This window comes from Pinus tabuliformis, chromosome 2_2 (genome assembly GCF_031772625.1).
Source record: "Pinus tabuliformis cultivar Carrire ecotype Pingquan chromosome 2_2, CPIR1, whole genome shotgun sequence".
Taxonomy (NCBI): Eukaryota; Viridiplantae; Streptophyta; class Pinopsida; order Pinales; family Pinaceae; genus Pinus; species Pinus tabuliformis.
The window spans coordinates 121532042-121545581 of record NC_142300.1 but is presented as its reverse complement, the minus strand read 5'-3'; the positions used below and the strand labels follow the sequence as shown (position 1 = coordinate 121545581).

Here is a 13540-nt window from a genome sequence, read left to right as displayed (position 1 = left end):
GCCATTTTCGAAACGTCATGATGACTGAGCTTACAAGCCAGCTTGGTTTGCGCCACGATAGCTCTACTCCTTATTATCCGCAAGCCAACGGTTTGGTTGAGTCAATCAACAAAGTTCTAGTCATCATGATTCGACGGATCATTGGTATCCATCGAACGAATTGGCATAACATGTTATTTTCGGCGCTATGGGCATATCGAACTTCAGTGAAAAATTCAACAGGTTTCACCCCTTTCCAGCTAGTTTATGGCTTAGAAGCTGTGTTACCTATTGAATGCGAAATCCCATCACTTCAAATGGCTGTCGAATTACTTCCAGCTACTTCCGAAGAGGAGAAACGTTTATTATACTTGGCTAAATTAGATGAGACTCGACGTGACGCTACTTTAGCTATCGAGACTCACGCGAAACGAATGAAAGCTCAGTACGATAAAAATGTAACCCCTCGAAGTTTTTCGGAAGGAGACCTAGTACTATTATATGATCAAGCTAACGATAAGCTAGGTGCCGGAAAATTCGTTCCCATGTGGCATGGGCCCTACATTGTAAAGCGAAAGCTAGCAAAAGGGGCTTATGAGTTAGTTGATTTTGATGGGGACTCTTTGGGTAAACCCAGAAATGGACTTTACCTAAAGAGGTATTATGCTTAAAATGATGGGTATGGAGAAATTTTTAGATAGGTTAGATTTTCTTTCTAGCTAGCAAGTGTGTTAGTTTAGTCAGTGTGCTTAGCTTAGCGAGTGTGGTTTTTCGTCATTATTCTGGCTTATCTTGGTTTTACTCTTGATATTGTAGATGTCGACGCCTCTCCAAACATACATTGGGTTTGCTGATGGTGCTTGTCGTAGTACACGGAATATCTCTTCCGCAGCTTGGGTTATCTATTCGCCCTCTGACGAGTTAGTTTCTATGCATGGGGTAAGCCTCGGTCAAACAACGAATAACATTGCAGAATACAGTGCAGTGGTTGAATTATTATCCGAATCAATTTCATTTGGAATTCGACGTTTGATAGTGAGGTTAGATTCTGAACTTGTTGTAGTACAGCTTAATAGAGTTTATGCCATTAGAAATCCTGTGTTATTAAGGTTGTTTTTGAGAGTGCGTCTCTTGGAACGTGAATTTGACTACATTGAATATCAACATATTCCAAGGTCCTTGAATACATTAGCAGATGCAATTGCTTCTCGAGTGTTGGACAGACATTTATAATAATCATGCAAGTAAATTTAAAAACATTTCATCATATATGTTAAACAAGATAAGCCGGTAATAGTGATATATATAGATAGAAGTGTGTCAAAAAATATATACATCGTCTTCGATCATAGGTTGAGAACACCTTATGATCGGCAAAATGATAGTACAAAAAATCAAAAATGTCACATGTGACTACAAAAAGTGACTAGTCAATCACTGGTGGTGCTCTCTGTACGACACCACTGCGCGGGCTACCTTACGCAAAAATCTCCTAAACGGTCCAGGGACCGCGACTACAAAACGCTGAAGCCTGATAGGAATGTCGTCCATAGTAGTCTCAGGTATGTCTGCCGTGAGACGATCTAGGTCATGCTCCAACTCAGCTAGTACGTTTGCAGCCGCGTCCTGTGGGGCCGGTACCGGTGCAGCTGGATGTAATCTATCATAAGGCCGGAGGTTGGCTGGACGCTGTGGACCAACATCTGTATTTTGACAAAGTTTTACTATTAGTTTGAGACGATATATATAAAAAATACAAAAAATACATAATTAGGAAACTTGTGAAAATAAAAGTACCTCTGTCGTCCCATTGTTCTCCCTGTGGAAGAACCATGTCCGGATCACCTCTGAAATCCATTCCGGCATACGGAAAGTCCTGTATCACAAAAAGCTGGCCCTCTAACCAGTCAAAGTAACTGTCTGAGAATCGAACCACTGCCGCACCCTCGTCAGGATGCCGGGCCATCACCGCAACCCATCGAATCAACTTTGGCTCCCGAGGACCCAAGTCATCAACAGTGAGTTGCTGAGGGATCAGCATTGGAACTCTCTCCAAGGCAAAGCTCACGACTATAGGCCCATATCCAAATGTCTTTAGTCGTCCGTTCTTTGCCTTGGTCAGTTGGCTCTTCATATGAGCCGACACAGCTTCACACCAGTTGAAGATGGTGCCTTGGTAACAGTCAATTGCCATCCGCATTTGGGATCCGGAAGCAATGTGCAAAGCGGCCGCGCCGCAAATTCTGGTGACCGTGAACGCAATAACTTTGAGTTCAGGCAGAGTGATGCGTTTTATCTCTATGCCTTTTGAATGGTGAGCCCCACGTGTGCACCAATCCTCACGGAGACTATCAAGGGGTTGGCCACCCGGCCTAGTCCCCGCAAGATTGAGTTGCTCGCCTCTGTTGGGCAAGCCAGTGAGAAAGTATACATCCGAGGGCTCTATCTCGAGCTGGTGCCCTCCTATGTAAAAGCATTTTTCTTGCACGTTCCATCGCTCAACCAGCCATTCCAAGAATCTTACCTGGCCCCTCATGCCCGGTATGGTCCAATATTTGTATAACCCGCATGCTCTTAGGGCATCCAGAGAAGGTTGATGATTTATTGCAGCTTCATCTTCCTCTACATGCTCTCTCTCTCTCCAGTCTAACATGATTAATGCCCTGCATATCAAATAAGACAATTAGAAATTGATTTGAAGATTTTTGGTGCTTTTTTTGAGGGAGTTGGGGTTTTGAAATGCGCATTACTCGGAGGACGCACCCCAGCTTTGTAGCACAGGGCGTCCGGACGCAGCTGGCCTGAAGGCGGGCTGCGTCCCCCGACCGTTTTCCCGTATGAGAAAAAGTCGGGGGACGCAGGTCACCCGAAGGGCACCTGCGTCCGCCGAGAGGCGCATTATAAAACCCAAAACCCCCCAAAAAATGAAACTAAGACCTAAAACTTAATTCTAAACGGATAGAAATGCAGAGTAGGATGTGTAAAATACCTGGATGAAGCGGCGTTTGATTCCGACGGTCAGATTTTCCGCAGCGACCACGGGAAGTTTCTTGTCAAAAGCTCCTTTTTCAACCTCCAAAGTCAAACGGTAAAAATGACATGGTAAAAGGTCTTTTTATAGGTTTTTTGGATGAATTAGTTCATTTTTTACCATGAAAAGATGTTTTTCGACGTATTTTTGCCTATTTTAAACAGGTATGAGTAATGTGTTGCTTTTGTACAGGACAAAAGGACTTCGACGGAAATTGTCATTTTTCACAAATAGAAATATCAGAGTCATCTTTTAAGCCCTTTTCTGACTCCTAAAACATGAAAAGATCGCCGAGTGTTTCTTTTTCACTCGTTAAAACGGAATTAAAAGACGGTCCCCTTTTAGCTCTTTTCTGACCGTAAAATCAGGAAAAGATTGCCGGGTTTTTGTCGTTTCAAACTCGATAAGGAAATAAAACGACGTGTCCTTGATCGCTTTTTACTTTTCAGGTCAACGACACTATCATGAAAGTACTCCTTGGTCGCAAGATCAAGCGGTTCCCCCAGGTATTATTTTATACTTTTTCGGGCTTGAGGGACACAAATTTACGAAAAAGTTCAACGTGGAGTTTCCTTAAGTTTTTCAGACTCTCTAAAATTGAAAAACGCCGAGTTTCTCCTATACTGGACTCGTTAAACTTTTACAGTAAAGGACCTGTTCAATTACAAACAGGAACGAACCACTCCTTCCTAGGGTTCGAATTTAAACTAGGTTGGACTCGTCCGAAGGATGAGCTTATAATCAAGCATATGTTATCCTCCTCAAGCTTGTTAAAAATAAAGAGGTACTTGCCAGAAATGGTGGGGGAAAAGAGAGAAGAATGAGCCTATTTGTTACCTTTATCTCAAAAGAAACTTTATTACCACTCTTGAACACGACACTTTTGCATTCACCTAGGTTGGGAAATCTTTTACCTCACAGTTGACCAAATCACTTTGAAAGTTTTTAACCGGGTTCCAAGGGTTAACTTTGAGTTATTCGTCACCAAACCATCTGTCGTGTCGTTATGTGTTCAAGAGGTCTGCAAGCAAAACTTTCATCTGCAAAATACTTGTCATCCATTTGACCATCCCTGAGTCAGTCCTTACAGCAACATTTCTTCAACTTGAACAATGATTTCGTGTTGCAGGCTTGCCTGCAACGAGTCGCTTTCTATCGACATCGACACATTATCTAGAAAGATGACTTAGGAATCGACAGTACCTTGAAGTCTGCATGCATCAATGGCAGGTTTCTCGCCTTTGACGACAGTTTACATCATTGACTTTCGATCAAAGGATTCCGTGAAGTGTTCGACATCAGAACATCTATTCACATTTCACGGGTTGTGCTTGGTACTTTGAGAACCATTGACATTACTGGTGGTCTCTCTCACGCTTGTTAACAGTTCACATCATCGACTGGTAATCAAGTGGTTTCTAACATGTTCGACATCAAATCATTTAATCACATGCTTAGAATCGTACCAATTCGGGAAGTAGAAGTGAAGACCCTAGATCTAGTTTCTACCATCCAGGCTGCGAGGAGTTTTGTATTCATTATCTATGTAGACTAATCATAAACAGATGGCTGCGTCCATACTGTGTCTACAAAAGTCTATAAAAATGATGTACTGCAAGATCATTCCTGTATCAGAATAGTTAGTCCATTAGTTAAAGTTTTGAATCTGAGTATGGGAATGCCTACCTCAGTGATGATATAATCTTATACATGTATTTTGTGTTGAAAATTGCAGGTTCCAACCAGGTCATCCACAAGGCAATCCTTGAAATGATAAAGCGCTTCACCCTTCCTAGAATTACAAAAACCCTAATCTATTCCAGGCTTCGCACTTTAGGGGGCAATCTGTTACACTAAAAAATGTCACCTTGACTACTTACAGTTAGTATGGCTCAAATCAACAATCATGCTACCCTCTTAGGCAAGTCTATGCCTCTGTTATCCATCTCAAACTCAAAGAAGAGAGAAAGTCTTGTAAAAACTATGTTTATCTCTGGGGTCGCAGGTTCTCTCTAGCCTTACCTGCGGGGACGCTGACCATGTTCACAAAAGCTGCGTCCATGGACGCTCTGTATGTAAAGGGACAGGTGCGTCCTTCTGTAAAAGGCAAAATGCGCAAGTTTTATCTTGAAAAAGTTACTTGTGGTTACTTCTAGAACATTCTAGAGGTCGGTTTGATGAAATGGATGCGCCTCCAGTTGGTTCATGTATCTCTATTAAGAGGGAACTTATCCCATCAATAAGGGAGCTATCCCACCCAAAGAGGGGGATGATCCCATTGATGGTGGACCTGAATAACCTCTTTACAGCACTATAAATAAAGACATTGAGCCAGAAGGAGGAGAGGTTGGAGCTATACATTTTCTTTGGGTAAATGCTGCAGGATTTAGGTCTTCCATTAGAACCTTTGTGAGGAGAGATTGTCTTTACTTGATTCTACTTGGAAGTGGGTGAGCTTTGTCAAAGTAGAGGAAAACCCTTGATGGACCCTGGGAGGAACTTGCACAACACCAAGGCCAGGTTGTAAGAGTTTCTTTGTTTCGTTATTAATACAAACTGGTTTATTTTTCTCAATAGCTTGTGTTAATGAGTTATTTCATGTGTTCCTTGGTCTGCATGTTGAATATATGTTTTATTATATGAAATACAAGTGCTTGGTAATTGTTTGATTGTTTGTGGTTGCAGGAATTGACATGAAGGAGGAGCTCATCCGGATCGTCAAGAACGGACTTCAACAACAGCGTTTTGGAATAAGGTAAGCCTAAACACTTGTAGTTTTCATGTTGTAAAAGGTGTATTTAGAGAAAGATCACTCCATTTTGTCTTGTTTGTCATTAGAATGTCTTAGACTTCTAGGAAGGTCAGCCGTGTCCGCACCTTTGACCAATTCCGTGTGACAATTACAATAGTTTATTAAGGGTAAAAAATAGTATATTAGTTTTAAATTAATTAATTATAAAATAAATTAATTGAAAAAAAATAAAAATTAATTTAATAGTCAAAGAGTTTAAATATATAAATTTTAGAGAATTCAAGTATTAAAAAAAATAAAAAAATAGATTAATAGATTATATACGGGAGGGGAAGAAAGGAAGAAAACGACTAGGAGGAGAGGGCTGGGACCCAGCAGCTACTGATCTTCCAGCCATATGTGAAGCTTTGATATAAAATGACCCGATAAGAAAGTTTCAAATACAAAGGAAAACAGCCTAGGAAAGTGGAATCTTGGAGAAGAAACATCTTGTACCATTTCGTAAAAATGTCCCGATACAAAAAGGCCAAAAAAAGGAAAGGCCTCAATTCATACAATCGAGAATATTTTTTTTGATAAGTAAGAGACGAACCTTCTATTGATCTGAATAAATTACATAATTTACATAGAGCCCCAGACAGTAGGGGCGACATAGCCAACAAAAATGGCTAACAGCTGCCAGACAAGTCAAGACCAAAAAATGACCCTCCTACAACAAAAGAAGATCCTAAACAAAACAGGGACGCAGCCCTTAGATAACTGGCAAGAACCACATAGCATCAATTAGTACAAGCCCCAACTATTCACCGATAAGAAATAAGACCAATCAATCTGAGTCGTTGAAATCAGAGTCCTGATCTGACGACCGTCCTGGATATCGCATAGACAAGAAGAAAGGGGGTTAATCGCGCGATGAGAGTGGTTTTCCACCACCTCTCCTTGCCACGTGTTGCCTTCTGTATGGAATCACGTGCAATTGCTCCAAAACCTGATATCGCCAGTGTCCCATGCGATAAACCACTTGTGGTTTTTGGGTTTTGTGGAACCCATCCTGGTGCCGCTCAAAAACCCATTAGGCATATACAATCTGCGAACATGCTCTTGAGGGGTGCCGAGCCCCCAGATGGTCCCACCAAGGGCCAAGTGGCTCTTGGTGGACCTGCCCATAATATTATCAAGATGGGGTCCACCTGAATAAGTTGGGTCCTGAATCTTTAAGTGAATAGCACGGTTGATCTCAACCATGGAAAGAAACGCCCCTATCCAACGCCCCACAGAGATATCGTGTGGTCGAGATGCATGGAGGTTAACAGCGCGATGAGAGCAGTTTTCTCTCTTATCTCTATGCCACGCATCGTCTCTTGAATGGAATCACGTGGTTCTTCCATTATGCTGGAAACCAGCGGAGACCCGCGCAATATACCACTTGTGGTTTTGCATCCGTGGTATCCCTAGGTGGAGACCGTCCATCCGAGCATGCCAATCAGTCTGCCTCCTTCTTTTCCGAGCTAGCCCTCAGGAGTTGCCAACAAAAACCCACTGAGCCAAGAGAGCCTCAGCCATCCAATCTATATTATCACTCACCTTGAAACCTTCCTTTGTCATTCTAATGCCCAGGGAAAGGAAACGAGAGTTTAAGAACAGAGACCGATGAAAAATTGGGCACTGTCTTGCCCATCTCTATTTCCAATATCAGCACTGCTCAACCATGAATCCTAGTCTGCATTTTATAGAGTGGAACAGTCCTCCCGTAGCTGCCCAGCAGGAAGAAACTCCCACGGATGCTGAGAATCCCTATCCTTTTGAATCATTGACCGGAGAATCCACAGTTTTAACATTTTTGTACCAACGTTTCAAATCCCAAATGGGATCCATCTTCAGGATAAGAGAATGATGATGACAGAAGAGCAACGGAGAAATAATAATAAATAGTGATGAGGATAAAACATTTGGAATAACCAACTGTCGGCTGAAATAATAATTTTTATTTTAATTAATTTTTATTTTTATATAATTTAATATTAATTTGTATTTTTTAAAAATTTTAAATATATTAATTTGTTATATTAATATTATATATATAATCTTAATTTGTTTTAAAAATTAATTTGTTTTAATATATAATATTATTAATTCTAACAAGAAATTAATTTTATACCTAGGGAAATATTAATTTTAATATGAAATTTATTTTTAACCTAGGGAATATTAATACTAATATGAAATTAATTTTGAAACTAGGGAAAAATTAATTCTAAATAATTTAATTAAATTATTAATATTAATTATATTATTATTAATATATTAATTAATATTAAATTAATTATATTAATTATTATTATTAATTAATTATATTAATATTATCAATTAATTAATATATTAATTAATAATAATTATAATAATTATATTAATTATTATTATTAATTAATTATATTAATATATTTAGGAATAATAATATAATTGATAATAATTAAATTAATATAATTGATAATAATTAAAATAATATAATTAATTAATAATAATAATTAATATAATTAATTTAATTATTATTAATTAATATATTAATAATAATATAATTAATATAATTAATATTAATAATATATTAATAATATAATTAATATAATTAATATTAATAATTTAATTAAATTATTTAGAATTAATTTTTCCCTAGTTTCAAAATTAATTTCATATTAGTATTAGTATTCCCTAGGTTAAAAATCAATTTCATATTAAAATTAATATTTCCCTAGGTATAAAATTAATTTCTTGTTAGAATTAATAATATTATATATTAAAACAAATTAAGATTATATATATAATATTAATATAACAAATTAATATATTTAAAAAATTTAAAAAATACAAATTAATATTAAATTATATAAAAATAAAAATTAATTAAAATAAAAATTATTATTTCAGCTGACAGTTGGTTATTCCAAATGTTTTATCCTCATCACTATTTATTATTATTTCTCCGTTGCTCTTCTGTCATCATCATTCTCTTATCCTGAAGATGGATCCCATTTGGGATTTGAAACGTTGGTACAAAAATTTTAAAACTGTGGATTCTCCGGTCAATGATTCAAAAGATTCAAGCCACAGATCTCTGAAATCCATAATCCCTATCCTTGTTGACCACCCCTTCATTGGCCAGCCTGTCTGCAAGCATGTTTTCCTTTCTTCTAACGTGCACAAATCTTATTGTTTTAAGGATTTGTAAGTGTAATTGGATACGGTGGAACACCTGTAGCAGCCTCCAGTGCTTTGACACTTTGTCTGGTGAGGTTCCATTTTGAATCTTCTTGGCAACTTTTACGACCAATTCTGAGTCAGCTTCGATTATGACATTCTGTAAGTTTTCCTCCACTAGGATCTCCATGCATTGATCTAATGCCAAAAGTTCTGCCATGTTGTTGGTGCCCTTTTCCACGTGTCCATGGAAGATGTAATTTATATGTCCCTTAAGATCCTTGATGGCTCCACCAAAGCCAACTTCCCTGGGATTGCCCTTGGAGGCTCCATCAATATTGACTTTGAGAAAGCCCTAAGGAGGGGGCTGCCAACCCCCTCTCCCCTATGTTTAAGGTTCTCAGATCCTTCTCCACACCCTGAGGGTTGATGGCTTGAAGATCCAGACTAATAAGAATTTGTATCTCCTGAGGTAGAGGAGGATTCGTTGGTTTTGTTCTCATAATGCTTCTGACTGTTTCCTTGAGCTATTTCAAAATCTGATTGATGTTAAGCTGGAGTTCTCTGGCTTTGTTTTTGAAAATTCTTCTGTTTCTTTCTTTCCAAATGTTTCAGATAACAAAGCCTAGAATTAGCATCTAGGCTTTGTTGATGATTTCATTTTCTGAGAAGTTTTTCCTCCATTTTGATAATGTATTGGATATGCTGAGCCTATCCCTATCAGTCTGTCTAAAGCTTGAGGCCACCCAATCCCAAATTTTGGCAGAGAAGGAGCACAAATTAAGTAGTCGTTTCCTTCTGCAAGCCATAAAGATGACATTTAGAGGGGCCAATGAAACCTTTCTTCATAAGGTTTTCCCAAGTTAGGATTTTCTTTTGATGAAGAAAATAGATAAATAATTTTGTTTTCATCCATTGAGAGGTCTGCCATAGCTCCTGCCAGACTTTCTCAGCTTTTACCAAGTTAAATCTAGTGATTGCCTATTTAGCCTCTTTGAGATTGTAGTTACCTTCATTGTTCTTGCCCCATATTAATTGGTCATGAGAAGAGGAGACCAGAATCCTTCTTGCTCTACGTCCTCAGCAAGAGCCTCTGCCATGCCCTCCAAAGGGCTTTCTTTGTTGTAACTTAGATTCTTCCATTTCCTCCATTTATCCTTGTTCCTCCCTTGATGCCAGAAGTCTTTTACTAATAAGAGACCTTTTCTGTCTGTATCCCTTTTGAGGTCTACCAGTTCATTCCTATTCAGGATGGGTTCCTATTGCTAGTTGTCCTCCCAGAAGCAAGCCCGGTCCCCAGCTCTAATTTCCCAAAAACAGTGCTTCTGGACAATGCTTTTGTTCTCCCATGCAAGGTTCCAGATGTATGAGCCCCTGATTTGTCCTGTCATTCTAATGTGATCATGTTCCTGCCAGTGCTTGGTGTTCTTTTGAGTCCACAGCTTGGCCCATGGTGCTCTCGACTCCTTCATCCATCGCCACCACAGCTTGGCTCTCGAAGCCTGACTCAAAGTCTCCAGATCATCCAGACCCAAACCACCATGGATTTTGGGTTTGCAGAGCTTGTCCTAGGCAACTAGAGCCCACTTATTTTTCTTTTCCCCTCTGCCCCACAGAAAATTCCTTTGAATGTTTCTTATTTGTTGCTTTATGCCCTGAGGAGCCGGTATAGCTGCAAACATAAAAATGGGAATGGCCTGCAAAACTGCCTTGGTGAGCACCAGACGCCCTGCCAAGTTTAAAGCTCTATATGTCCAATTGTTGATTTTGTCCTGAAGCTTGTTTAAAATTGGTTCCCATATATTCTTACACAGGGGTTTGTTAGTAAGAGGAACACCTAGATATTTGGAAGGTAATTGCTCCCTTTGAAAACCTAGAATCCTAGTGATATTTCTCTGTATTGCAATATTAGTGTTAAAGAAAAAAACCTTGGAATTGCTTTGGCTTACCTCTGTGCCTACTACCATGGTGAAGTCGTTTAAGATATATTTGATTGCTTTTGCCTTCCTAACTGTGGGTACACCCTGCAGCATTGTGTCATCCACAAATTGTTGATGACTGTTGGCCTCTCCATCCGGGGTGAGCTTGATTCCCTGAATTCTACCTTTAGCATTTGCTATTTTGATTGCTCTACCAAGCCCTTCCATCATGAGAACAAAGAGGAAGGGAGAGAGTGGATCACCTTGTCTGAGTCCCCTGGAAGGTGTAAAAGTATTTTAGGGAGCTCCATTAAGTAGAATAGAGAAATTGATCGAGGTGACTAAAGCCATAACCCATCTAATCCAGTCCTCGTTAAAGCCATAGGCTTTAAGAATGGCTCTGATGTAAGACCAGATGAGTTTGTCATAGGCCTTTGCAAGGTCTAATTGGATGATCATACTTGCTTGCTTGCTGTGTTTGAGAGAGTGTACCACCTCATGGGCTTGGATAATGTTGTTAGGAATCTGCCTTCCCTCCACATAGCCTGTTTGCTCCTCAGATATGAGCAAAGGTAGCAGTGGCTTGAGTCTATTGGCTATCACTTTGGAGATGATTTTATAAACCACATTGCATAAGGCTATGGGTCTAAACCCTTCCGGTGTGACATCATTTTCGTTTTTCGGAATTAGAGCTATAAAGGTTGCGTTTAGTGCTTTTAGAACCTTTTTGTGTTGCCTCGAGTCTTCAACTACCTTGAGTATGTCTTGTTTGACTGTATCCCAGTAGGCTTTAAAGAAATCGACATTGAAGCCATTTGGTCCTGGTGCTTTTCCATTTTGCATTTCCTTGATCACCTCACTAGCCTCTTCTTCCGAGACTGGCTTGTTGAGATTGTGGTTGTCCTCATTGGTGACCAACCTAGGAATGTACTGAGTGATATTCTTAATGAACCTGGATCTGTCTTCCATTGGCTCCTTTACAATGTCTAAGAAGTGTTGTACTAGGGTCGACTCCATGTCCTTGTGAGTTAGAAGTTCAGAACCTTGAGAGTCCTTTAGCTTGTTGATTATGTTATGTGCCCTGTGAGCCATAGTAGATTTGTGAAAGAACTTAGTGTTCCTTTCTCCCTCTTTGATCCACTGGATCCAGGATTTCTGTCTCCAAAAAGTTTCCTCTTGTAAACAACGTTTCTCCCATTCCTCCTGCAAAGAATTAGTCAATTTCTATCTTTCCTCATTGAAGCCCTCTGTGATATTGATCATATTGACTTCCTGGAGTTTCTATTCAGTACTCATTATGGTCTTGATGATATCACCATATACTTTTTTGTTCCAATCCTTGAGTTTGGATTTAATGTATTTTAGTCTCTATTGGAGCATGTACATCTTAGTACCCTAGATGTTCAAATCCTCCTTCCACCATTTGGCAATGTTTCTGGTGAAGTTGGGGTTAGAGAGCCAAGCATTTTTGAATCTAAAAGGCCCGTTCCTCGGCATGCCCATAAAGGAAGCTTCTAGTTGTACAGGCCAATGATCCAAACCACCAAAGGGCAGAATGGACACTGATATGGCCGCTCCTGTGAGGATGAGATCCTCAGAGACGATAAACCTATCTAGTTTTGATGCCACTTGGGAAATTACACCTCTTTTTTTATTCCAAGTGAAAGTCCCATTTTTAGTTTCGGTGTCCACTAGTCCCATGTTCATGAGGAAATCTTGGAAGGCTTCAGAGTCTCTGCCCAGCTCTCTGTTACCTCCTTTTTTTCTGAGAGAGACCTTATCATGTTGAAATCACCTTCTAGTATCTAGGGTATGTTGGGATAATGTGCTCTGAGACCTTCCAAGGAGTTAAGAAGTTTAAGTTTCTCTGCATGCTGTTGAGGGCCATACACATTAGTTATCATGTAGGTCTCCTTGTCCCCTATAGGCTGGCACACCAGAGAAAGATAGTTCCTGCATGCTTCAGCATCCAGTATTCCTAGCTTCCATGGATCCCATAGCGTGAGAATCCCTCCTACAGAGTTAATGTATTTCACCTCTAAATAATCATACTTTATTAACCATTTATTATGAATTTCTCTTATTTTTTCCATTAAGCATTTTGTTTCTTGAATAAAGACCATGTCTGGTTTTTCCTCTTTTAATATACTGCTGAGATTTCTCTATTTTCTTCTACTCCCTAACCCTCTAATATTCCAGGTTGTGAGCTTCATTAAGAAAGGTTAGTAAAAGAGTAGTTGGTAAGATATTTCATCTTACTTGAGTTAATCATCAGTTTCCCACATTTCGTTAGCAGCTCATTCTATCTTTTCCTTCCTGGGTCTTTTGGAGATGATGTTTGCGGGTTCTCCATCACTTTGACCCCACTCCGTTCTTGTCTTTCATGGTTTCTTTTGACTCCAGTTCCCTTTGATTGCGCCCTCAATAGATAGAGTTGTTGGACTCGATAATAATCTTCTTTAGGCAGTGAGTCCACACCTTTGTTCTTCCCTTGTTCCAGAAATTGCTCTAGATCTAGATTTTCTCTATCTAGTATCTCCTGCAGTTCATGATCCTCCATACCTGCCTCACTTGGGGTCATTTCCTGGTCCTTGCTAATCTCCATGCAGCTTTGTAGTTCCTCTATTTGCTGATCATTTACTGGGATATCCTCCATTTCAGCTTCCA

General features: G+C 39.3%; 1 pseudogene; it reads right to left on the bottom strand.

The window, feature by feature from the left end:
* The window catches only part of LOC149191647 (peptide methionine sulfoxide reductase A3 pseudogene), a 60070-nt pseudogene extending 48969 nt beyond the window's left edge, over positions 1–11101 (bottom strand).
* Between the last annotated feature and the right edge of the window lie 2439 nt (positions 11102–13540).